Consider the following 26,965-nt stretch of genomic DNA (forward strand, 5'->3'; position numbering starts at 1 on the left):
CTTATCATCTATCTCTGTATACAGGGAGCTCCCCCTAGTGGTGGCTGCAGACAGGATCTTAAAATGTATCTCTGTATACAGGGAGCTCCCCCTAGTGGTGACTGCCGACAGAATCTTATCTTGTGTCTCTGTATACAGGGAGCTCCCCCTAGTGGTGGCTGCAGACACGATTTTATCATGTATCTCTGTATACATGGGGCTCCCCCTAGTGGTGACTGTAGACAGGATCTTATCACGTATCTGTGTGTACAGGGAGCTCCCCCTAGTGGAGGCTGCAGAGAGGATCTTATCATGTTTCCCTGTATACAGGAAGCTCCCCCTAGTGAAGGCTGCAGACAGAATCTTATCATATATCTCTGTATACAGGGAGCTCCCCCTAGTGGTTGCTGCAGACAGGATCTTATCTTGTATTTCTGTGTACAGGGAGCTCCCCCTAGTGGTGACTGCAGACAGAATCTTATCATATATCTCTGTATACAGGGAGCTCCCCCTAGTGGTGGCTGCAGACAGGATCTTATCATGTATCTCTGTTTACAGGGAGCTCCCCCTAGTGGAGGCTGCAGAGAGGATCTTATCATGTATCTCTCTATACAGGGTGCTCCCCCTAGTGGAGGCTGCAGACAGGATCTTATCATGTATCTCTGTATACAGGGAGCTCCCCCTAGTGGTGACTGCAGACAGGATCTTATCATGTATCTCTGTATACAGGGAGCTCCCCCTAGTGGTGGCTGCAGACAGGATCTTATCATGTATCTCTGCATACATGGAGCTCCCTCTAGTGGTGGCTGCAGACAGGATCTTATCATGTATCTCTGTATACAGGGAACTCCCCCTAGTGGTGACTGCAGACAGGATCTTATCATGTATCACTGTATACAGGGTGCTCCCCCTAGTGGTGGCTGCAGACAGAATCTTATCATGTATCTCTGTATACAGGGAGCTCCCTCTAGTGGTGGCTGCAGACAGGATCTTATCATGTATCTCTGCATACAGGGAGCTCCTCCTAGTGGTGGCTGCAGACAGGATCATATCATGTATCTCTGTATACAGGGAGCTCCCTCTAGTGGTGGCTGCAGAGAGGATCTTATCATGTATCTCTGCATACAGGGAGCTCCCCCTAGTGGAGACTGCAGAGAGGATCTTATCATGTATTTCTGTATACAGGGAGCTTCCCCTAATGGTGGCTGCAGACAGGATCTTATCATGTATCTCTGTATACAGGTAGCTCCCCCTAGTGGTGGCTGCAGACAGGATCTTATTTATCATGTATCTCTGTATACAGGGAGCTCCCCCTAGTGGTGGCTGCAGACAGGATCTTATCATGTATCTCTGTATACAGGGAGCTCCCCCTAGTGGTGGCTGCAGACAGGATTTTATCATGTATCCCTGTATACAGGGAGCTCCCCCTGGTGGTGGCTGCAGACAGAATCTTATCATGTATCTCTGTATACAGGGAGCTCACCTTAGTGGAGACTGCAGGCAGGATCTTATCATGTGTCTCTATATACAGGGAGCTCCCCCTAGTGGTGGCTGCAGACAGGATCTTATCATGTATCTCTGTATACAGGGAGCTCCTCCTAGTGGTGGCTGCAGATAGAATCTTCTTATGTATCTCTGTATACAGGGAGCTCCCCCTAGTGGTGGCTGCAGACAGGATCTTATCATGTATCTCTGTATACAGGGAGCTCCCCCTAGTGGTGGCTGCTGACAGGATCATATCATGTATCTCTGTATACAGGGAGCTCCTCCTTGTGGTGACTGCAGACAGTATCTTATCATGTATCTCTGTATACAGGGAGCTCCCCCTAGTGGTGGCTGCTGACAGGATCATATCATGTATCTCGGTATACAGGGAGCTCCCCCTAGTGGTGGCTGCAGACAGGATCTTATCATGTATCTCGGTATACAGGGAGCTCCCCCTAGTGGTGGCTGCTGACAGAATCATATCATGTATCTCTGTATACAGGGAGCTCCTCCTAGTGGTGGCTGCAGATAGAATCTTATCATGTATCTCTGTATACAGGGAGCTCCCCCTAGTGGTGGCTGCAGACAGAATCTTATCATGTATCTCTGTATACAGGGAGCTCCCCCTAGTGGTAGCTGCAGACAGTATCTTATGTATCTCTGTATACAGCGAGCTCCCCCTAGTGGTGGCTGCAGACAGGATCTTATCATGTATCTCTGTATACAGGGAGCTCCCCCTAGTGGTGGCTGCAGACAGAATCTTATCATGTATCTCTGTATACAGGGAGCTCCCCCTAGTGGTAGCTGCAGACAGTATCTTATCATGTATCTCTGTACACAGGGAGCTCCCCCTAGTGGTGGCTGCAGACAGGATCTTATCATGTATCTCTGTATACAGGGAGCTCCCCCTAGTGGTGGCTGCAGACAGAATCTTATCATGTATCTCTGTATACAGGGAGCTCCCCCTAGTGGTAGCTGCAGACAGGATCTTATCATGTATCTCTGTACACAGGGAGCTCCCCCTAGTGGTGACTGCAGACAGGATCTTATCATGTATCTCTGTATACAGGGAGCTCCCCCTAGTGGTGGCTGCAGACAGGATCTTATCATGTATTTCTGTATACAGGGAGCTCCCCCTAGTGGTGGCTGCAGACAGAATCTTATCATGTATCTCTGTATACAGGGAGCTCCCCCTAGTGGTGGCTGCAGACAGGATCTTATCATGTATTTCTGTATACAGGGAGCTCCCCCTAGTGGTAGCTGCAGACAGTATCTTATCATGTATCTCTGTACACAGGGAGCTCCCCCTAGTGGTAGCTACAGATAGGATCATTCTATTTCAGTAATGTGACTTTTTGTCCCCACTGGATACCATTTTTCTGTGATCTTGGAATGTTTGGAATTCTGCGTCTTGTAGCCATTGTTTCCAGTAATTTTTTTTTTTAAAGTTTCTTCTTTTCATGTTCATTATTCATTATTGAAATAAACATTACACTCCAGTGACTTTTTAGTTACAGAACAAATGTTCTGTTATAAATGTGATGTTTTCAGCATGGGACTCCCAGTTTCTCTCTTGTGGGGTCCTTCTACCCCTCATTCCTGGAAGACCCCAGACCCCGCGCCTCTCTACATATTTGTGGGTTATTTTCACTATTTCTGGTTATTTTCAGGTCTTAATGTTTATTCTGTTCCTGGCCCGGAGTCAGCGGCGCGGTGCAGGGGTCATGGCTCCTGTTTGCCGTCCCTGTGTGCGGTGCCAGGACTGGCTGTACCCGGGCACAATGCCCTCCTGGTGCAGCCCACCAGGGTCTCTGAGTCCCAGGACAGGACTCCCCCTGCTCCCAGACCCTCCCTCTCCTCACGTCACCACAGGCTGCTGCTTCTGTAGGAAAACTTCCAGACTGGGAACATAACAGGGGAGCAGACGTGAGTGCTGCACAAAAAGCTCCAGGACATCTGAGGAGGTGACCGAGGACTGAGAGCAAGAGCTGCCGAGTGCAGGACATCAAGGTGCAGGGACTGGTCATCTGTGGTCAAGACGAGACATCAAGGTGCAGGGACTGGTCATCTGTGGTCAAGACTGAAGACATCAAGGTGCAGGGACTGGTCATCTGTGGTCAAGACGAGACATCAAGGTGCAGGGACTGGTCATCTGTGGTCAAGACTGAAGACATCAAGGTGCAGGGACTAGTCATCTGTAGTCAAGACGAGACATCAAGGTGCAGGGACTGGTCATCTGTGGTCAAGACAAGACATCAAGGTGCAGGGACTGGTCATCTGTGGTCAAGACTGAAGACATCAAGGTGCAGGGACTGGTCATCTGTGGTCAAGACTGAAGACATCAAGGTGCAGGGACTGGTCATCTGTGATCAGGACTGAAGACATCAAGGTACAGGGACTGGTCATCTGTGATCAGGACTGAAGACATCAAGGTGCAGGGACTGGTCATCTGTGATCAGGACTGAAGACATCAAGGTGCAGGGACTGGTCATCTGTGGTCAGGACTGAAGACATCAAGGTGCAGGGACTGGTCATCTGTGGCCTCTATGCACAGGGATCTGCTATACCGGTGACACATTTGGTCCATAGACCCTGGAGACCCTCTACGATGTGGACTCACGGTAGGTGACGCTGTGTATTGTAGACAGAGATCTGCAGGAGAAATGCATCACTGTGCCACTGATCTCTAGTGATGGATAGGCGGCATTCTCAGTGATGTCACCGCTGATCTCTAGTGATGGATAGACGGCATTCTCAGTGATGTCACTGCTGATCTCTAGTGATGGATAGGCGGCATTCTCAGTGATGTCACCGCTGATCTCTAGTGATGGATAGACGGCATTCTCAGTGATGTCACTGCTGATCTCTAGTGATGGATAGGCGGCATTCTCAGTGATGTCACCGCTGATCTCTGGTGATGGATAGGCGGCATTCTCAGTGATGTCACCGCTGATCTCTAGTGATGGATAGGAGCCATTCTCAGTGATGTCACCGCTGATCTCTGGTGATGGATAGGTGGCATTCTCAGTGATGTCACCTCTGATCTCTAGTGATGGATAGGAGGCATTCTCAGTGATGTCACCGCTGATCTCTAGTGATGGATAGGAGGCATTCTCAGTGATGTCACCGCTGATCTCTGGTGATGGATAGGTGGCATTCTCAGTGATGTCACCGCTGATCTCTGGTGATGGATAGGAGGCATTCTCAGTGATGTCACCGCTGATCTCTAGTGATGGATAGGCGGCATTCTCAGTGATGTCACTGCTGATCTCTGGTGATGGATAGGTGGCATTCTCAGTGATGTCACCGCTGATCTCTACTGATGGATAGGAGGCATTCTCAGTGATGTCACCTCTGATCTCTGGTGATGGATAGGCGGCATTCTCAGTGATGTCACCTCTGATCTCTGGTGATGGATAGGCGGCATTCTCAGTGATGTCACCGCTGATCTCTGGTGATGGATAGGAGGCATTCTCAGTGATGTCACCTCTGATCTCTGGTGATGGATAGGCGGCATTCTCAGTGATGTCACTGCTGATCTCTGGTGATGGATAGGCGGCATTCTCAGTGATGTCACCGCTGATCTCTGGTGATGGATAGGTGGCATTCTCAGTGATGTCACTGCTGATCTCTAGTGATGGATAGACGGCATTCTCAGTGATGTCACTGCTGATCTCTGGTGATGGATAGGAGGCATTCTCAGTGATGTCACCGCTGATCTCTAGTGATGGATAGGAGGCATTCTCAGTGATGTCACCGCTGATCTCTAGTGATGGATAGACGGCATTCTCAGTGATGTCACTGCTGATCTCTGGTGATGGATAGGCGGCATTCTCAGTGATGTCACCGCTGATCTCTAGTGATGGATAGACGGCATTCTCAGTGATGTCACTGCTGATCTCTGGTGATGGATAGGCGGCATTCTCAGTGATGTCACCGCTGATCTCTGGTGATGGATAGGTGGCATTCTCAGTGATGTCACTGCTGATCTCTGGTGATGGATAGGCGGCATTCTCAGTGATGTCACTGCTGATCTCTGGTGATGGATAGGAGGCATTCTCAGTGATGTCACCTCTGATCTCTAGTGATGGATAGGCGGCATTCTCAGTGATGTCACCGCTGATCTCTAGTGATGGATAGACGGCATTCTCAGTGATGTCACTGCTGATCTCTGGTGATGGATAGGCGGCATTCTCAGTGATGTCACCGCTGATCTCTGGTGATGGATAGGTGGCATTCTCAGTGATGTCACTGCTGATCTCTGGTGATGGATAGGCGGCATTCTCAGTGATGTCACTGCTGATCTCTGGTGATGGATAGACGGCATTCTCAGTGATGTCACTGCTGATCTCTGGTGATGGATAGGCGGCATTCTCAGTGATGTCACCTCTGATCTCTGGTGATGGATAGGAGGCATTCTCAGTGATGTCACCTCTGATCTCTGGTGATGGATAGGCGGCATTCTCAGTGATGTCACCGCTGATCTCTGGTGATGGATAGGAGGCATTCTCAGTGATGTCACCGCTGATCTCTGGTGATGGATAGGCGGCATTCTCAGTGATGTCACTGCTGATCTCTGGTGATGGATAGGCGGCATTCTCAGTGATGTCACCGCTGATCTCTGGTGATGGATAGGCGGCATTCTCAGTGATGTCACCGCTGATCTCTAGTGATGGATAGGCGGCATTCTCAGTGATGTCACCGCTGATCTCTAGTGATGGATAGGAGGCATTCTCAGTGATGTCACCGCTGATTTCTGGTGATGGATAGGTGGCATTCTCAGTGATGTCACCGCTGATCTCTGGTGATGGATAGGAGGCATTCTCAGTGATGTCACCGCTGATCTCTGGTGATGGATAGGCGGCATTCTCAGTGATGTCACCGCAGATCTCTAGTGATGGATAGGCGGCATTCTCAGTGATGTCACCGCTGATCTCTGGTGATGGATAGGCGGCATTCTCAGTGATGTCACCGCTGATCTCTAGTGATGGATAGGTGGCATTCTCAGTAATGTCACCGCTGATCTCTAGTGATGGATAGGAGGCATTCTCAGTGATGTCACCGCTGATCTCTGGTGATGGATAGGAGGCATTCTCAGTGATGTCACCGCTGATCTCTGGTGATGGATAGGCGGCATTCTCAGTGATGTCACCACTGATCTCTGGTGATGGATAGGCGGCATTCTCAGTGATGTCACCGCTGATCTCTGGTGATGGATAGGAGGCATTCTCAGTGATGTCACCGCTGATCTCTAGTGATGGATAGGTGGCATTCTCAGTAATGTCACCGCTGATCTCTAGTGATGGATAGGAGGCATTCTCAGTGATGTCACCGCTGATCTCTGGTGATGGATAGGAGGCATTCTCAGTAATGTCACCGCTGATCTCTAGTGATGGATAGGAGGCATTCTCAGTGATGTCACCGCTGATCTCTGGTGATGGATAGGAGGCATTCTCAGTGATGTCACCGCTGATCTCTGGTGATGGATAGGAGGCATTCTCAGTGATGTCACCGCTGATCTCTAGTGATGGATAGGCGGCATTCTCAGTGATGTCACCACTGATCTCTAGTGATGGATAGGCGGCATTCTCAGTGATGTCACCACTGATCTCTAGTGATGGATAGGCGGCATTCTCAGTGATGTCACCGCTGATCTCTGGTGATGGATAGGAGGCATTCTCAGTGATGTCACCACTGATCTCTAGTGATGGATAGGCGGCATTCTCAGTGATGTCACCGCTGATCTCTGGTGATGGATAGGTGGCATTCTCAGTAATGTCACTGCTGATCTCTGGTGATGGATAGGTGGCATTCTCAGTAATGTCACTGCTGATCTCTAGTGATGGATAGGAGGCATTCTCAGTGATGTCACCGCTGATCTCTGGTGATGGATAGGTGGCATTCTCAGTGATGTCACCGCTGATCTCTGGTGATGGATAGGAGGCATTCTCAGTAATGTCACCGCTGATCTCTGGTGATGGATAGGTGGCATTCTCAGTGATGTCACCTCTGATCTCTGGTGATGGATAGGCGGCATTCTCAGTGATGTCACTGCTGATCTCTGGTGATGGATAGGAGGCATTCTCAGTGATGTCACCGCTGATCTCTGGTGATGGATAGGAGGCATTCTCAGTGATGTCACCGCTGATCTCTAGTGATGGATAGGCGGCATTCTCAGTAATGTCACTGCTGATCTCTAGTGATGGATAGGAGGCATTCTCAGTGATGTCACCGCTGATCTCTGGTGATGGATAGGCGGCATTCTCAGTGATGTCACCACTGATCTCTAGTGATGGATAGGAGGCATTCTCAGTGATGTCACCTCTGATCTCTGGTGATGGATAGGAGGCATTCTCAGTGATGTCACCACTGATCTCTAGTGATGGATAGGCGGCATTCTCAGTGATGTCACCACTGATCTCTAGTGATGGATAGGAGGCATTCTCAGTGATGTCACCACTGATCTCTAGTGATGGATAGGAGGCATTCTCAGTGATGTCACCGCTGATCTCTAGTGATGGATAGGCGGCATTCTCAGTGATGTCACCGCTGATCTCTGGTGATGGATAGGCGGCATTCTCAGTGATGTCACCGCTGATCTCTGGTGATGGATAGGCGGCATTCTCAGTGATGTCACCACTGATCTCTAGTGATGGATAGGTGGCATTCTCAGTGATGTCACCGCTGATCTCTGGTGATGGATAGGTGGCATTCTCAGTAATGTCACTGCTGATCTCTGGTGATGGATAGGTGGCATTCTCAGTAATGTCACTGCTGATCTCTAGTGATGGATAGGAGGCATTCTCAGTGATGTCACCGCTGATCTCTGGTGATGGATAGGAGGCATTCTCAGTAATGTCACTGCTGATCTCTGGTGATGGATAGGTGGCATTCTCAGTAATGTCACTGCTGATCTCTGGTGATGGATAGGTGGCATTCTCAGTAATGTCACTGCTGATCTCTAGTGATGGATAGGCGGCATTCTCAGTGATGTCACCGCTGATCTCTGGTGATGGATAGGAGGCATTCTCAGTAATGTCACCGCTGATCTCTGGTGATGGATAGGTGGCATTCTCAGTAATGTCACTGCTGATCTCTGGTGATGGATAGGTGGCATTCTCAGTAATGTCACTGCTGATCTCTAGTGATGGATAGGCGGCATTCTCAGTGATGTCACCGCTGATCTCTGGTGATGGATAGGTGGCATTCTCAGTAATGTCACTGCTGATCTCTGGTGATGGATAGGTGGCATTCTCAGTGATGTCACCGCTGATCTCTGGTGATGGATAGGCGGCATTCTCAGTGATGTCACCACTGATCTCTAGTGATGGATAGGCGGCATTCTCAGTGATGTCACCGCTGATCTCTGGTGATGGATAGGCGGCATTCTCAGTGATGTCACCACTGATCTCTAGTGATGGATAGGCGGCATTCTCAGTGATGTCACCGCTGATCTCTGGTGATGGATAGGCGGCATTCTCAGTGATGTCACCGCTGATCTCTAGTGATGGATAGGAGGCATTCTCAGTGATGTCACCGCTGATCTCTAGTGATGGATAGGAGGCATTCTCAGTGATGTCACCACTGATCTCTAGTGATGGATAGGCGGCATTCTCAGTGATGTCACCGCTGATCTCTGGTGATGGATAGGCGGCATTCTCAGTGATGTCACCGCTGATCTCTAGTGATGGATAGACGGCATTCTCAGTGATGTCACTGCTGATCTCTAGTGATGGATAGGAGGCATTCTCAGTGATGTCACCACTGATCTCTAGTGATGGATAGGCGGCATTCTCAGTGATGTCACCGCTGATCTCTGGTGATGGATAGGAGGCATTCTCAGTGATGTCACCTCTGATCTCTAGTGATGGATAGGAGGCATTCTCAGTGATGTCACCGCTGATCTCTGGTGATGGATAGGCGGCATTCTCAGTGATGTCACCGCTGATCTCTGGTGATGGATAGGCGGCATTCTCAGTGATGTCACCTCTGATCTCTAGTGATGGATAGGAGGCATTCTCAGTGATGTCACCGCTGATCTCTAGTGATGGATAGGAGGCATTCTCAGTGATGTCACCACTGATCTCTAGTGATGGATAGGCGGCATTCTCAGTGATGTCACCGCTGATCTCTGGTGATGGATAGGCGGCATTCTCAGTGATGTCACCGCTGATCTCTAGTGATGGATAGGAGGCATTCTCAGTGATGTCACCGCTGATCTCTGGTGATGGATAGGAGGCATTCTCAGTGATGTCACCGCTGATCTCTGGTGATGGATAGGCGGCATTCTCAGTGATGTCACCGCTGATCTCTAGTGATGGATAGGAGGCATTCTCAGTGATGTCACCGCTGATCTCTAGTGATGGATAGGAGGCATTCTCAGTGATGTCACCTCTGATCTCTAGTGATGGATAGGAGGCATTCTCAGTGATGTCACCGCTGATCTCTAGTGATGGATAGGAGGCATTCTCAGTGATGTCACCTCTGATCTCTAGTGATGGATAGGAGGCATTCTCAGTGATGTCACCGCTGATCTCTGGTGATGGATAGGAGGCATTCTCAGTGATGTCACCGCTGATCTCTAGTGATGGATAGGAGGCATTCTCAGTGATGTCACCGCTGATCTCTAGTGATGGATAGGAGGCATTCTCAGTGATGTCACCTCTGATCTCTAGTGATGGATAGGAGGCATTCTCAGTGATGTCACCGCTGATCTCTGGTGATGGATAGGAGGCATTCTCAGTGATGTCACCGCTGATCTCTAGTGATGGATAGGCGGCATTCTCAGTGATGTCACCGCTGATCTCTAGTGATGGATAGGAGGCATTCTCAGTGATGTCACCGCTGATCTCTAGTGATGGATAGGAGGCATTCTCAGTGATGTCACCACTGATCTCTGGTGATGGATAGGCGGCATTCTCAGTGATGTCACCGCTGATCTCTGGTGATGGATAGGAGGCATTCTCAGTGATGTCACCGCTGATCTCTAGTGATGGATAGGAGGCATTCTCAGTGATGTCACCGCTGATCTCTAGTGATGGATAGGAGGCATTCTCAGTGATGTCACCACTGATCTCTAGTGATGGATAGGCGGCATTCTCAGTGATGTCACCGCTGATCTCTGGTGATGGATAGGCGGCATTCTCAGTGATGTCACCGCTGATCTCTAGTGATGGATAGGAGGCATTCTCAGTGATGTCACCGCTGATCTCTAGTGATGGATAGGAGGCATTCTCAGTGATGTCACCACTGATCTCTAGTGATGGATAGGCGGCATTCTCAGTGATGTCACCGCTGATCTCTAGTGATGGATAGGAGGCATTCTCAGTGATGTCACCGCTGATCTCTAGTGATGGATAGGAGGCATTCTCAGTGATGTCACCGCTGATCTCTAGTGATGGATAGGCGGCATTCTCAGTGATGTCACCGCTGATCTCTGGTGATGGATAGGAGGCATTCTCAGTGATGTCACCGCTGATCTCTAGTGATGGATAGGCAGCATTCTCAGTGATGTCACCGCTGATCTCTAGTGATGGATAGGAGGCATTCTCAGTGATGTCACCTCTGATCTCTAGTGATGGATAGGTGGCATTCTCAGTGATGTCACCTCTGATCTCTAGTGATGGATAGGCGGCATTCTCAGTGATGTCACCGCTGATCTCTAGTGATGGATAGGAGGCATTCTCAGTGATGTCACCGCTGATCTCTAGTGATGGATAGGAGGCATTCTCAGTGATGTCACCGCTGATCTCTAGTGATGGATAGGAGGCATTCTCAGTGATGTCACCGCTGATCTCTAGTGATGGATAGGAGGCATTCTCAGTGATGTCACCGCTGATCTCTAGTGATGGATAGGAGGCATTCTCAGTGATGTCACCGCTGATCTCTAGTGATGGATAGGAGGCATTCTCAGTGATGTCACCGCTGATCTCTAGTGATGGATAGGAGGCATTCTCAGTGATGTCACCGCTGATCTCTAGTGATGGATAGGAGGCATTCTCAGTGATGTCACTGCTGATCTCTAGTGATGGATAGGAGGCATTCTCAGTGATGTCACCTCTGATCTCTAGTGATGGATAGGAGGCATTCTCAGTGATGTCACCTCTGATCTCTAGTGATGGATAGGAGGCATTCTCAGTGATGTCACCTCTGATCTCTAGTGATGGATAGGAGGCATTCTCAGTGATGTCACCGCTGATCTCTAGTGATGGATAGGAGGCATTCTCAGTGATGTCACCGCTGATCTCTAGTGATGGATAGGCGGCATTCTCAGTGATGTCACCGCTGATCTCTAGTGATGGATAGGAGGCATTCTCAGTGATGTCACCTCTGATCTCTAGTGATGGATAGGAGGCATTCTCAGTGATGTCACCTCTGATCTCTAGTGATGGATAGGCGGCATTCTCAGTGATGTCACCTCTGATCTCTAGTGATGGATAGGAGGCATTCTCAGTGATGTCACCGCTGGTCTCTAGTGATGGATAGGAGGCATTCTCAGTGATGTCACCGCTGATCTCTAGTGATGGATAGGAGGCATTCTCAGTGATGTCACTGCTGATCTCTAGTGATGGATAGGCGGCATTCTCAGTGATGTCACCGCTGATCTCTGGTGATGGATAGGCGGCATTCTCAGTGATGTCACCGCTGATCTCTGGTGATGGATAGGAGGCATTCTCAGTGATGTCACCGCTGATCTCTGGTGATGGATAGGCGGCATTCTCAGTGATGTCACCTCTGATCTCTAGTGATGGATAGGAGGCATTCTCAGTGATGTCACCTCTGATCTCTGGTGATGGATAGGCGGCATTCTCAGTGATGTCACCGCTGATCTCTAGTGATGGATAGGAGGCATTCTCAGTGATGTCACTGCTGATCTCTAGTGATGGATAGGAGGCATTCTCAGTGATGTCACCGCTGATCTCTGGTGATGGATAGGAGGCATTCTCAGTGATGTCACCTCTGATCTCTAGTGATGGATAGGCGGCATTCTCAGTGATGTCACTGCTGATCTCTGGTGATGGATAGGAGGCATTCTCAGTGATGTCACCGCTGATCTCTGGTGATGGATAGGAGGCATTCTCAGTGATGTCACCGCTGATCTCTGGTGATGGATAGGAGGCATTCTCAGTGATGTCACCTCTGATCTCTAGTGATGGATAGGCGGCATTCTCAGTGATGTCACCGCTGATCTCTAGTGATGGATAGGCGGCATTCTCAGTGATGTCACCGCTGATCTCTGGTGATGGATAGGAGGCATTCTCAGTGATGTCACCGCTGATCTCTGGTGATGGATAGGAGGCATTCTCAGTGATGTCACCTCTGATCTCTAGTGATGGATAGGAGGCATTCTCAGTGATGTCACCGCTGATCTCTAGTGATGGATAGGCGGCATTCTCAGTGATGTCACCGCTGATCTCTGGTGATGGATAGGAGGCATTCTCAGTGATGTCACCTCTGATCTCTAGTGATGGATAGGAGGCATTCTCAGTGATGTCACCGCTGATCTCTAGTGATGGATAGGAGGCATTCTCAGTGATGTCACCGCTGATCTCTGGTGATGGATAGGAGGCATTCTCAGTGATGTCACTGCTGATCTCTAGTGATGGATAGGCAGCATTCTCAGTGATGTCACCGCTGATCTCTAGTGATGGATAGGAGGCATTCTCAGTGATGTCACCTCTGATCTCTAGTGATGGATAGGCAGCATTCTCAGTGATGTCACCTCTGATCTCTAGTGATGGATAGGCGGCACTCTCAGTGATGTCACCGCTGATCTCTAGTGATGGATAGGAGGCATTCTCAGTGATGTCACTGCTGATCTCTAGTGATGGATAGGAGGCATTCTCAGTGATGTCACCTCTGATCTCTAGTGATGGATAGGCAGCATTCTCAGTGATGTCACCTCTGATCTCTAGTGATGGATAGGCGGCACTCTCAGTGATGTCACCGCTGATCTCTGGTGATGGATAGGAGGCATTCTCAGTGATGTCACTGCTGATCTCTAGTGATGGATAGGAGGCATTCTCAGTGATGTCACCGCTGATCTCTAGTGATGGATAGGCGGCATTCTCAGTGATGTCACCGCTGATCTCTAGTGATGGATAGGAGGCATTCTCAGTGATGTCACTGCTGATCTCTAGTGATGGATAGGCGGCATTCTCAGTGATGTCACCGCTGATCTCTAGTGATGGATAGGCGGCATTCTCAGTGATGTCACCGCTGATCTCTAGTGATGGATAGGAGGCATTCTCAGTGATGTCACTGCTGATCTCTAGTGATGGATAGGCGGCATTCTCAGTGATGTCACCGCTGATCTCTAGTGATGGATAGGAGGCATTCTCAGTGATGTCACCGCTGATCTCTAGTGATGGATAGGAGGCATTCTCAGTGATGTCACCGCTGATCTCTAGTGATGGATAGGAGGCATTCTCAGTGATGTCACCGCTGATCTCTAGTGATGGATAGGAGGCATTCTCAGTGATGTCACCTCTGATCTCTAGTGATGGATAGGAGGCATTCTCAGTGATGTCACCGCTGATCTCTGGTGATGGATAGGAGGCATTCTCAGTGATGTCACCGCTGATCTCTAGTGATGGATAGGCGGCATTCTCAGTGATGTCACCGCTGATCTCTAGTGATGGATAGGAGGCATTCTCAGTGATGTCACCGCTGATCTCTAGTGATGGATAGGAGGCATTCTCAGTGATGTCACCGCTGATCTCTGGTGATGGATAGGCGGCATTCTCAGTGATGTCACCGCTGATCTCTGGTGATGGATAGGAGGCATTCTCAGTGATGTCACCGCTGATCTCTAGTGATGGATAGGAGGCATTCTCAGTGATGTCACCGCTGATCTCTGGTGATGGATAGGAGGCATTCTCAGTGATGTCACCGCTGATCTCTAGTGATGGATAGGAGGCATTCTCAGTGATGTCACCGCTGATCTCTAGTGATGGATAGGGGGCATCCTCAGTGATGTCACCGCTGATCTCTAGTGATGGATAGGAGGCATTCTCAGTGATGTCACCGCTGATCTCTGGTGATGGATAGGAGGCATTCTCAGTGATGTCACCGCTGATCTCTGGTGATGGATAGGTGGCATTCTCAGTGATGTCACCACTGATCTCTGGTGATGGATAGGAGGCATTCTCAGTGATGTCACCTCTGATCTCTAGTGATGGATAGGCGGCATTCTCAGTGATGTCACCGCTGATCTCTGGTGATGGATAGGAGGCATTCTCAGTGATGTCACCGCTGATCTCTAGTGATGGATAGGCGGCATTCTCAGTGATGTCACCTCTGATCTCTGGTGATGGATAGGCGGCATTCTCAGTGATGTCACCGCTGATCTCTAGTGATGGATAGGAGGCATTCTCAGTGATGTCACCGCTGATCTCTAGTGATGGATAGGAGGCATTCTCAGTGATGTCACCACTGATCTCTAGTGATGGATAGGCGGCATTCTCAGTGATGTCACCGCTGATCTCTGGTGATGGATAGGAGGCATTCTCAGTGATGTCACCGCTGATCTCTAGTGATGGATAGGCGGCATTCTCAGTGATGTCACCGCTGATCTCTAGTGATGGATAGGAGGCATTCTCAGTGATGTCACCGCTGATCTCTAGTGATGGATAGGCGGCATTCTCAGTGATGTCACCGCTGATCTCTAGTGATGGATAGGAGGCATTCTCAGTGATGTCACCGCTGATCTCTAGTGATGGATAGGCGGCATTCTCAGTGATGTCACCGCTGATCTCTGGTGATGGATAGGAGGCATTCTCAGTGATGTCACCGCTGATCTCTAGTGATGGATAGGCAGCATTCTCAGTGATGTCACCGCTGATCTCTAGTGATGGATAGGAGGCATTCTCAGTGATGTCACCGCTGATCTCTAGTGATGGATAGGCGGCATTCTCAGTGATGTCACCGCTGATCTCTAGTGATGGATAGGAGGCATTCTCAGTGATGTCACCGCTGATCTCTAGTGATGGATAGGCGGCATTCTCAGTGATGTCACCGCTGATCTCTAGTGATGGATAGGAGGCATTCTCAGTGATGTCACCGCTGATCTCTAGTGATGGATAGGCGGCATTCTCAGTGATGTCACCACTGATCTCTGGTGATGGATAGGAGGCATTCTCAGTGATGTCACCACTGATCTCTAGTGATGGATAGGAGGCATTCTCAGTGATGTCACCGCTGGTCTCTAGTGATGGATAGGAGGCATTCTCAGTGATGTCACCGCTGATCTCTAGTGATGGATAGGAGGCATTCTCAGTGATGTCACCGCTGATCTCTAGTGATGGATAGGAGGCATTCTCAGTGATGTCACCGCTGATCTCTAGTGATGGATAGGAGGCATTCTCAGTGATGTCACCGCTGATCTCTAGTGATGGATAGGAGGCATTCTCAGTGATGTCACCGCTGGTCTCTAGTGATGGATAGGAGGCATTCTCAGTGATGTCACCGCTGATCTCTAGTGATGGATAGGAGGCATTCTCAGTGATGTCACTGCTGATCTCCAGTGATGGATAGGCGGCATTCTCAGTGATGTCACCGCTGATCTCTGGTGATGGATAGGCGGCATTCTCAGTGATGTCACCTCTGATCTCTAGTGATGGATAGGAGGCATTCTCAGTGATGTCACCGCTGATCTCTGGTGATGGATAGGCGGCATTCTCAGTGATGTCACCTCTGATCTCTAGTGATGGATAGGAGGCATTCTCAGTGATGTCACCGCTGATCTCTGGTGATGGATAGGCGGCATTCTCAGTGATGTCACCTCTGATCTCTAGTGATGGATAGGCGGCATTCTCAGTGATGTCACCGCTGATCTCTGGTGATGGATAGGCGGCATTCTCAGTGATGTCACCTCTGATCTCTAGTGATGGATAGGAGGCATTCTCAGTGATGTCACCTCTGATCTCTAGTGATGGATAGGCGGCATTCTCAGTGATGTCACCTCTGATCTCTAGTGATGGATAGGAGGCATTCTCAGTGATGTCACCGCTGATCTCTGGTGATGGATAGGAGGCATTCTCAGTGATGTCACCGCTGATCTCTGGTGATGGATAGGAGGCATTCTCAGTGATGTCACCTCTGATCTCTAGTGATGGATAGGCGGCATTCTCAGTGATGTCACTGCTGATCTCTGGTGATGGATAGGAGGCATTCTCAGTGATGTCACCGCTGATCTCTGGTGATGGATAGGAGGCATTCTCAGTGATGTCACTGCTGATCTCTGGTGATAGATAGGTGGCATTCTCAGTGATGTCACCTCTGATCTCTAGTGATGGATAGGAGGCATTCTCAGTGATGTCACCGCTGATCTCTAGTGATGGATAGGAGGCATTCTCAGTGATGTCACCGCTGATCTCTGGTGATGGATAGGAGGCATTCTCAGTGATGTCACTGCTGATCTCTAGTGATGGATAGGCAGCATTCTCAGTGATGTCACCGCTGATCTCTAGTGATGGATAGGAGGCATTCTCAGTGATGTCACCTCTGATCTCTAGTGATGGATAGGCAGCATTCTCAGTGATGTCACCTCTGATCTCTAGTGATGGATAGGCGGCACTCTCAGTGATGTCACCGCTGATCTCTAGTGATGGATAGGAGGCATTCTCAGTGATGTCACTGCTGATCTCTAGTGATGGATAGGCAGCATTCTCAGTGATGTCACCTCTGATCTCTAGTGATGGATAGGCAGCATTCTCAGTGATGTCACCTCTGATCTCTAGTGATGGATAGGCGGCATTCTCAGTGATGTCACTGCTGATCTCTAGTGATGGATAGGCAGCATTCTCAGTGATGTCACCTCTGATCTCTAGTGATGGATAGGCAGCATTCTCAGTGATGTCACCTCTGATCTCTAGTGATGGATAGGCGGCACTCTCAGTGATGTCACCGCTGATCTCTAGTGATGGATAGGCGGCATTCTCAGTGATGTCACTGCTGATCTCTAGTGATGGATAGGAGGCATTCTCAGTGATGTCACCGCTGATCTCTGGTGATGGATAGGAGGCATTCTCAGTGATGTCACTGCTGATCTCTAGTGATGGATAGGAGGCATTCTCAGTGATGTCACCGCTGATCTCTAGTGATGGATAGGAGGCATTCTCAGTGATGTCACCGCTGATCTCTAGTGATGGATAGGAGGCATTCTCAGTGATGTCACCGCTGATCTCTAGTGATGGATAGGAGGCATTCTCAGTGATGTCACCGCTGATCTCTAGTGATGGATAGGAGGCATTCTCAGTGATGTCACCTCTGATCTCTAGTGATGGATAGGAGGCATTCTCAGTGATGTCACCGCTGATCTCTGGTGATGGATAGGAGGCATTCTCAGTGATGTCACCGCTGATCTCTAGTGATGGATAGGCGGCATTCTCAGTGATGTCACCGCTGATCTCTAGTGATGGATAGGAGGCATTCTCAGTGATGTCACCGCTGATCTCTAGTGATGGATAGGAGGCATTCTCAGTGATGTCACCACTGATCTCTGGTGATGGATAGGCGGCATTCTCAGTGATGTCACCGCTGATCTCTGGTGATGGATAGGAGGCATTCTCAGTGATGTCACCGCTGATCTCTAGTGATGGATAGGAGGCATTCTCAGTGATGTCACCACTGATCTCTGGTGATGGATAGGCGGCATTCTCAGTGATGTCACCGCTGATCTCTAGTGATGGATAGGCGGCATTCTCAGTGATGTCACCGCTGATCTCTAGTGATGGATAGGAGGCATTCTCAGTGATGTCACCACTGATCTCTAGTGATGGATAGGCGGCATTCTCAGTGATGTCACCGCTGATCTCTGGTGATGGATAGGAGGCATTCTCAGTGATGTCACCGCTGATCTCTAGTGATGGATAGGCGGCATTCTCAGTGATGTCACCGCTGATCTCTAGTGATGGATAGGAGGCATTCTCAGTGATGTCACCGCTGATCTCTAGTGATGGATAGGAGGCATTCTCAGTGATGTCACCGCTGATCTCTAGTGATGGATAGGAGGCATTCTCAGTGATGTCACCACTGATCTCTAGTGATGGATAGGCGGCATTCTCAGTGATGTCACCGCTGATCTCTGGTGATGGATAGGAGGCATTCTCAGTGATGTCACCTCTGATCTCTGGTGATGGATAGGCGGCATTCTCAGTGATGTCACCGCTGATCTCTAGTGATGGATAGGAGGCATTCTCAGTGATGTCACCGCTGATCTCTAGTGATGGATAGGAGGCATTCTCAGTGATGTCACCGCTGATCTCTAGTGATGGATAGGGGGCATTCTCAGTGATGTCACCACTGATCTCTAGTGATGGATAGGCGGAATTCTCAGTGATGTCACCGCTGATCTCTGGTGATGGATAGGAGGCATTCTCAGTGATGTCACCGCTGATCTCTAGTGATGGATAGGCGGCATTCTCAGTGATGTCACCGCTGATCTCTAGTGATGGATAGGAGGCATTCTCAGTGATGTCACCGCTGATCTCTAGTGATGGATAGGCGGCATTCTCAGTGATGTCACCGCTGATCTCTAGTGATGGATAGGAGGCATTCTCAGTGATGTCACCGCTGATCTCTAGTGATGGATAGGCGGCATTCTCAGTGATGTCACCGCTGATCTCTGGTGATGGATAGGAGGCATTCTCAGTGATGTCACCGCTGATCTCTAGTGATGGATAGGCAGCATTCTCAGTGATGTCACCGCTGATCTCTAGTGATGGATAGGCGGCATTCTCAGTGATGTCACCGCTGATCTCTAGTGATGGATAGGAGGCATTCTCAGTGATGTCACCGCTGATCTCTAGTGATGGATAGGCGGCATTCTCAGTGATGTCACCGCTGATCTCTAGTGATGGATAGGAGGCATTCTCAGTGATGTCACCGCTGATCTCTAGTGATGGATAGGCGGCATTCTCAGTGATGTCACCGCTGATCTCTAGTGATGGATAGGAGGCATTCTCAGTGATGTCACCACTGATCTCTGGTGATGGATAGGAGGCATTCTCAGTGATGTCACCACTGATCTCTAGTGATGGATAGGAGGCATTCTCAGTGATGTCACCGCTGGTCTCTAGTGATGGATAGGAGGCATTCTCAGTGATGTCACCTCTGATCTCTAGTGATGGATAGGAGGCATTCTCAGTGATGTCACCACTGATCTCTAGTGATGGATAGGAGGCATTCTCAGTGATGTCACCGCTGGTCTCTAGTGATGGATAGGAGGCATTCTCAGTGATGTCACCGCTGATCTCTAGTGATGGATAGGAGGCATTCTCAGTGATGTCACTGCTGATCTCTAGTGATGGATAGGCGGCATTCTCAGTGATGTCACCGCTGATCTCTGGTGATGGATAGGCGGCATTCTCAGTGATGTCACCTCTGATCTCTAGTGATGGATAGGAGGCATTCTCAGTGATGTCACCGCTGATCTCTGGTGATGGATAGGCGGCATTCTCAGTGATGTCACCTCTGATCTCTAGTGATGGATAGGAGGCATTCTCAGTGATGTCACCGCTGATCTCTGGTGATGGATAGGCGGCATTCTCAGTGATGTCACCTCTGATCTCTAGTGATGGATAGGCGGCATTCTCAGTGATGTCACCGCTGATCTCTGGTGATGGATAGGCGGCATTCTCAGTGATGTCACCTCTGATCTCTAGTGATGGATAGGAGGCATTCTCAGTGATGTCACCGCTGATCTCTGGTGATGGATAGGCGGCATTCTCAGTGATGTCACTGCTGATCTCTAGTGATGGATAGGAGGCATTCTCAGTGATGTCACTGCTGATCTCTGGTGATAGATAGGTGGCATTCTCAGTGATGTCACCTCTGATCTCTAGTGATGGATAGGAGGCATTCTCAGTGATGTCACCGCTGATCTCTGGTGATGGATAGGAGGCATTCTCAGTGATGTCACCTCTGATCTCTAGTGATGGATAGGCGGCACTCTCAGTGATGTCACCGCTGATCTCTAGTGATGGATAGGAGGCATTCTCAGTGATGTCACTGCTGATCTCTAGTGATGGATAGGCAGCATTCTCAGTGATGTCACCGCTGATCTCTAGTGATGGATAGGCAGCATTCTCAGTGATGTCACCGCTGATCTCTAGTGATGGATAGGAGGCATTCTCAGTGATGTTACTGCTGATCTCTAGTGATGGATAGGCAGCATTCTCAGTGATGTCACCTCTGATCTCTAGTGATGGATAGGCGGCACTCTCAGTGATGTCACCGCTGATCTCTGGTGATGGATAGGAGGCATTCTCAGTGATGTCACCTCTGATCTCTGGTGATGGATAGGAGGCATTCTCAGTGATGTCACTGCTGATCTCTAGTGATGGATAGGCAGCATTCTCAGTGATGTCACCGCTGATCTCTAGTGATGGATAGGAGGCATTCTCAGTGATGTCACCTCTGATCTCTAGTGATGGATAGGCAGCATTCTCAGTGATGTCACCTCTGATCTCTAGTGATGGATAGGCGGCACTCTCAGTGATGTCACCGCTGATCTCTAGTGATGGATAGGCGGCATTCTCAGTGATGTCACCTCTGATCTCTAGTGATGGATAGGCGGCATTCTCAGTGATGTCACCGCTGATCTCTAGTGACGGATAGGCGGCATTCTCAGTGATGTCACCGCTGATCTCTGGTGATGGATAGGAGGCATTCTCAGTGATGTCACTGCTGATCTCTAGTGATGGATAGGAGGCATTCTCAGTGATGTCACCGCTGATCTCTGGTGATGGATAGGAGGCATTCTCAGTGATGTCACTGCTGATCTCTAGTGATGGATAGGAGGCATTCTCAGTGATGTCACCGCTGATCTCTAGTGATGGATAGGAGGCATTCTCAGTGATGTCACCTCTGATCTCTAGTGATGGATAGGAGGCATTCTCAGTGATGTCACTGCTGATCTCTAGTGATGGATAGGTGGCATTCTCAGTGATGTCACCTCTGATCTCTGGTGATGGATAGGAGGCATTCTCAGTGATGTCACTGCTGATCTCTGGTGATGGATAGGCGGCATTCTCAGTGATGTCACCGCTGATCTCTAGTGATGGATAGGAGGCATTCTCAGTGATGTCACCGCTGATCTCTAGTGATGGATAGGAGGCATTCTCAGTGATGTCACCTCTGATCTCTAGTGATGGATAGGCGGCATTCTCAGTGATGTCACCTCTGATCTCTAGTGATGGATAGGCGGCACTCTCAGTGATGTCACCGCTGATCTCTGGTGATGGATAGGAGGCATTCTCAGTGATGTCACCGCTGATCTCTGGTGATGGATAGGAGTCATTCTCAGTGATGTCACTGCTGATCTCTAGTGATGGATAGGTGGCATTCTCAGTGATGTCACCGCTGATCTCTGGTGATGGATAGGAGGCATTCTCAGTGATGTCACCTCTGATCTCTGGTGATGGATAGGAGGCATTCTCAGTGATGTCACCGCTGATCTCTGGTGATGGATAGGCGACACTCTCAGTGATGTCACTGCTGATCTCTGGTGATGGATAGGAGGCATTCTCAGTGATGTCACTGCTGATCTCTGGTGATGGATAGGAGGCATTCTCAGTGATGTCACCACTGATCTCTAGTGATGGATAGGAGGCATTCTCAGTGATGTCACCGCTGATCTCTAGTGATGGATAGGAGGCATTCTCAGTGATGTCACCGCTGATCTCTGGTGATGGATAGGAGGCATTCTCAGTGATGTCACTGCTGATCTCTGGTGATGGATAGGAGGCATTCTCAGTGATGTCACCACTGATCTCTAGTGATGGATAGGAGGCATTCTCAGTGATGTCACCGCTGATCTCTAGTGATGGATAGGAGGCATTCTCAGTGATGTCACCGCTGATCTCTGGTGATGGATAGGAGGCATTCTCAGTGATGTCACCGCTGATCTCTGGTGATGGATAGGAGGCATTCTCAGTGATGTCACTGCTGATCTCTGGTGATGGATAGGAGGCATTCTCAGTGATGTCACCACTGATCTCTAGTGATGGATAGGAGGCATTCTCAGTGATGTCACCGCTGATCTCTAGTGATGGATAGGAGGCATTCTCAGTGATGTCACCGCTGATCTCTAGTGATGGATAGGCAGCATTCTCAGTGATGTCACTGCTGATCTCTGGTGATGGATAGGAGGCATTCTCAGTGATGTCACCACTGATCTCTAGTGATGGATAGGAGGCATTCTCAGTGATGTCACCGCTGATCTCTAGTGATGGATAGGAGGCATTCTCAGTGATGTCACCGCTGATCTCTGGTGATGGATAGGAGGCATTCTCAGTGATGTCACCGCTGATCTCTGGTGATGGATAGGCGGCATTCTCAGTGATGTCACTGCTGATCTCTGGTGATGGATAGGAGGCATTCTCAGTGATGTCACCGCTGATCTCTGGTGATGGATAGGAGGCATTCTCAGTGATGTCACCGCTGATCTCTACTGATGGATAGGAGGCATTCTCAGTGATGTCACCTCTGATCTCTGGTGATGGATAGGAGGCATTCTCAGTGATGTCACCGCTGATCTCTACTGATGGATAGGAGGCATTCTCAGTGATGTCACCTCTGATCTCTGGTGATGGATAGGCGGCATTCTCAGTGATGTCACCGCTGATCTCTGGTGATGGATAGGTGGCATTCTCAGTGATGTCACCGCTGATCTCTGGTGATGGATAGGCGGCATTCTCAGTGATGTCACTGCTGATCTCTGGTGATGGATAGGCGGCATTCTCAGTGATGTCACCGCTGATCTCTGGTGATGGATAGGAGGCATTCTCAGTGATGTCACCGCTGATCTCTACTGATGGATAGGAGGCATTCTCAGTGATGTCACCTCTGATCTCTGGTGATGGATAGGAGGCATTCTCAGTGATGTCACCGCTGATCTCTGGTGATGGATAGGAGGCATTCTCAGTGATGTCACCGCTGATCTCTACTGATGGATAGGAGGCATTCTCAGTGATGTCACCTCTGATCTCTAGTGATGGATAGGCGGCATTCTCAGTGATGTCACCTCTGATCTCTGGTGATGGATAGGAGGCATTCTCAGTGATGTCACCGCTGATCTCTGGTGATGGATAGGTGGCATTCTCAGTGATGTCACCTCTGATCTCTGGTGATGGATAGGAGGCATTCTCAGTGATGTCACCGCTGATCTCTAGTGATGGATAGGTGGCATTCTCAGTGATGTCACCGCTGATCTCTGGTGATGGATAGGCGGCATTCTCAGTGATGTCACCTCTGATCTCTGGTGATGGATAGGAGGCATTCTCAGTGATGTCACCGCTGATCTCTGGTGATGGATAGGCGGCATTCTCAGTGATGTCACCTCTGATCTCTGGTGATGGATAGGCGGCATTCTCAGTGATGTCACCGCTGATCTCTGGTGATGGATAGGAGGCATTCTCAGTGATGTCACCGCTGATCTCTGGTGATGAATAGGCGGCATTCTCAGTGATGTCACCGCTGATCTCTGGTGATGGATAGGCGGCATTCTCAGTGATGTCACCTCTGATCTCTGGTGATGGATAGGAGGCATTCTCAGTGATGTCACCTCTGATCTCTGGTGATGGATAGGCGGCATTCTCAGTGATGTCACTGCTGATCTCTGGTGATGGATAGGCGGCATTCTCAGTGATGTCACCGCTGATCTCTGGTGATGGATAGGTGGCATTCTCAGTGATGTCACTGCTGATCTCTAGTGATGGATAGGAGGCATTCTCAGTGATGTCACCTCTGATCTCTGGTGATGGATAGGCGGCATTCTCAGTGATGTCACTGCTGATCTCTAGTGATGGATAGGAGGCATTCTCAGTGATGTCACCGCTGATCTCTGGTGATGGATAGGCGGCATTCTCAGTGATGTCACCGCTGATCTCTGGTGATGGATAGGCGGCATTCTCAGTGATGTCACCGCTGATCTCTGGTGATGGATAGGTGGCATTCTCAGTGATGTCACCGCTGATCTCTGGTGATGGATAGGTGGCATTCTCAGTGATGTCACCGCTGATCTCTGGTGATGGATAGGTGGCATTCTCAGTGATGTCACCGCTGATCTCTGGTGATGGATAGGAGGCATTCTCAGTGATGTCACCTCTGATCTCTGGTGATGGATAGGCGGCATTCTCAGTGATGTCACCGCTGATCTCTAGTGATGGATAGGAGGCATTCTCAGTGATGTCACCGCTGATCTCTAGTGATGGATAGGTGGCATTCTCAGTGATGTCACCGCTGATCTCTAGTGATGGATAGGTGGCATTCTCAGTGATGTCACCGCTGATCTCTAGTGATGGATAGGTGGCATTCTCAGTGATGTCACCTCTGATCTCTAGTGATGGATAGGCGGCATTCTCAGTGATGTCACCGCTGATCTCTAGTGATGGATAGGAGGCATTCTCAGTGATGTCACCGCTGATCTCTGGTGATGGATAGGAGGCATTCTCAGTGATGTCACCTCTGATCTCTGGTGATGGATAGGCGGCATTCTCAGTGATGTCACCGCTGATCTCTGGTGATGGATAGGTGGCATTCTCAGTGATGTCACCGCTGATCTCTAGTGATGGATAGGTGGCATTCTCAGTGATGTCACCGCTGATCTCTGGTGATGGATAGGAGGCATTCTCAGTGATGTCACCGCTGATCTCTGGTGATGGATAGGAGGCATTCTCAGTGATGTCACCGCTGATCTCTGGTGATGGATAGGTGGCATTCTCAGTGATGTCACCGCTGATCTCTGGTGATGGATAGGTGGCATTCTCAGTGATGTCACTGCTGATCTCTGGTGATGGATAGGAGGCATTCTCAGTGATGTCACTGCTGATCTCTGGTGATGGATAGGTGGCATTCTCAGTGATGTCACCGCTGATCTCTGGTGATGGATAGGTGGCATTCTCAGTGATGTCACCGCTGATCTCTGGTGATGGATAGGAGGCATTCTCAGTGATGTCACTGCTGATCTCTGGTGATGGATAGGAGGCATTCTCAGTGATGTCACCGCTGATCTCTGGTGATGGATAGGAGGCATTCTCAGTGATGTCACCGCTGATCTCTAGTGATGGATAGGCGGCATTCTCAGTGATGTCACCGGTGATCTCTAGTGATGGATAGGTGGCATTCTCAGTGATGTCACCGCTGATCTCTGGTGATGGATAGGAGGCATTCTCAGTGATGTCACCGCTGATCTCTAGTGATGGATAGGTGGCATTCTCAGTGATGTCACCGCTGATCTCTGGTGATGGATAGGCGGCATTCTCAGTGATGTCACCTCTGATCTCTGGTGATGGATAGGCAGCATTCTCAGTGATGTCACCGCTGATCTCTAGTGATGGATAGGAGGCATTCTCAGTGATGTCACCGCTGATCTCTAGTGATGGATAGGAGGCATTCTCAGTGATGTCACCTCTGATCTCTAGTGATGGATAGGCAGCATTCTCAGTGATGTCACCGCTGATCTCTAGTGATGGATAGGCGGCATTCTCAGTGATGTCACCGCTGATCTCTAGTGATGGATAGTTGGCATTCTCAGTGATGTCACCGCTGATCTCTAGTGATGGATAGGAGGCATTCTCAGTGATGTCACCTCTGATCTCTAGTGATGGATAGGCGGCATTCTCAGTGATGTCACCGCTGATCTCTGGTGATGGATAGGCGGCATTCTCAGTGATGTCACCGCTGATCTCTGGTGATGGATAGGCGGCATTCTCAGTGATGTCACCTCTGATCTCTGGTGATGGATAGGAGGCATTCTCAGTGATGTCACCGCTGATATCTAGTGATGGATAGGAGGCATTCTCAGTGATGTCACCTCTGATCTCTGGTGATGGATAGGCGGCATTCTCAGTGATGTCACCGCTGATCTCTAGTGATGGATAGGCGGCATTCTCAGTGATGTCACCGCTGATCTCTGGTGATGGATAGGCGGCATTCTCAGTGATGTCACCTCTGATCTCTGGTGATGGATAGGAGGCATTCTCAGTGATGTCACCGCTGATCTCTGGTGATGGATAGGCGGCATTCTCAGTGATGTCACTGCTGATCTCTGGTGATGGATAGGCGGCATTCTCAGTGATGTCACCGCTGATCTCTGGTGATGGATAGGTGGCATTCTCAGTGATGTCACTGCTGATCTCTGGTGATGGATAGGCGGCATTCTCAGTGATGTCACCGCTGATCTCTAGTGATGGATAGGCGGCATTCTCAGTGATGTCACTGCTGATCTCTAGTGATGGATAGGAGGCATTCTCAGTGATGTCACCGCTGATCTCTGGTGATGGATAGGCGGCATTCTCAGTGATGTCACCGCTGATCTCTAGTGATGGATAGGCGGCATTCTCAGTGATGTCACTGCTGATCTCTAGTGATGGATAGGAGGCATTCTCAGTGATGTCACCGCTGATCTCTGGTGATGGATAGGCGGCATTCTCAGTGATGTCACCGCTGATCTCTGGTGATGGATAGGCGGCATTCTCAGTGATGTCACCGCTGATCT

The 26,965-nt window shown here is 49.6% G+C and overlaps 1 protein-coding gene across 3 annotated transcripts in view; it reads left to right on the top strand.

Moving 5' to 3' along the window:
• Positions 1 to 3,243: 3,243 nt before the first annotated feature.
• Positions 3,244 to 26,965, top strand: part of KCNJ8 (potassium inwardly rectifying channel subfamily J member 8) — a 118,619-nt gene continuing 94,897 nt past the window's right edge. Inside the window, exons 1-2 of one of the 3 annotated variants that reach the window (XM_073650545.1) lie at positions 3,244 to 3,474; positions 3,897 to 4,085. The gene's annotated coding sequence lies outside the window, so the exon portion shown is untranslated. Of the gene's footprint in view, positions 3,475 to 3,515; positions 4,086 to 26,965 lie in introns of all 3 variants that reach the window. The other 2 variants (XM_073650543.1, XM_073650542.1) reach the window with 2 other exon arrangements.

Source organism: Phyllobates terribilis, unplaced genomic scaffold (assembly GCF_046119375.1).
Source record: "Phyllobates terribilis strain yellow unplaced genomic scaffold, ASM4611937v1 Scaffold_10__3_contigs__length_209671492, whole genome shotgun sequence".
Lineage (NCBI taxonomy): Eukaryota > Metazoa > Chordata > Amphibia > Anura > Dendrobatidae > Phyllobates > Phyllobates terribilis.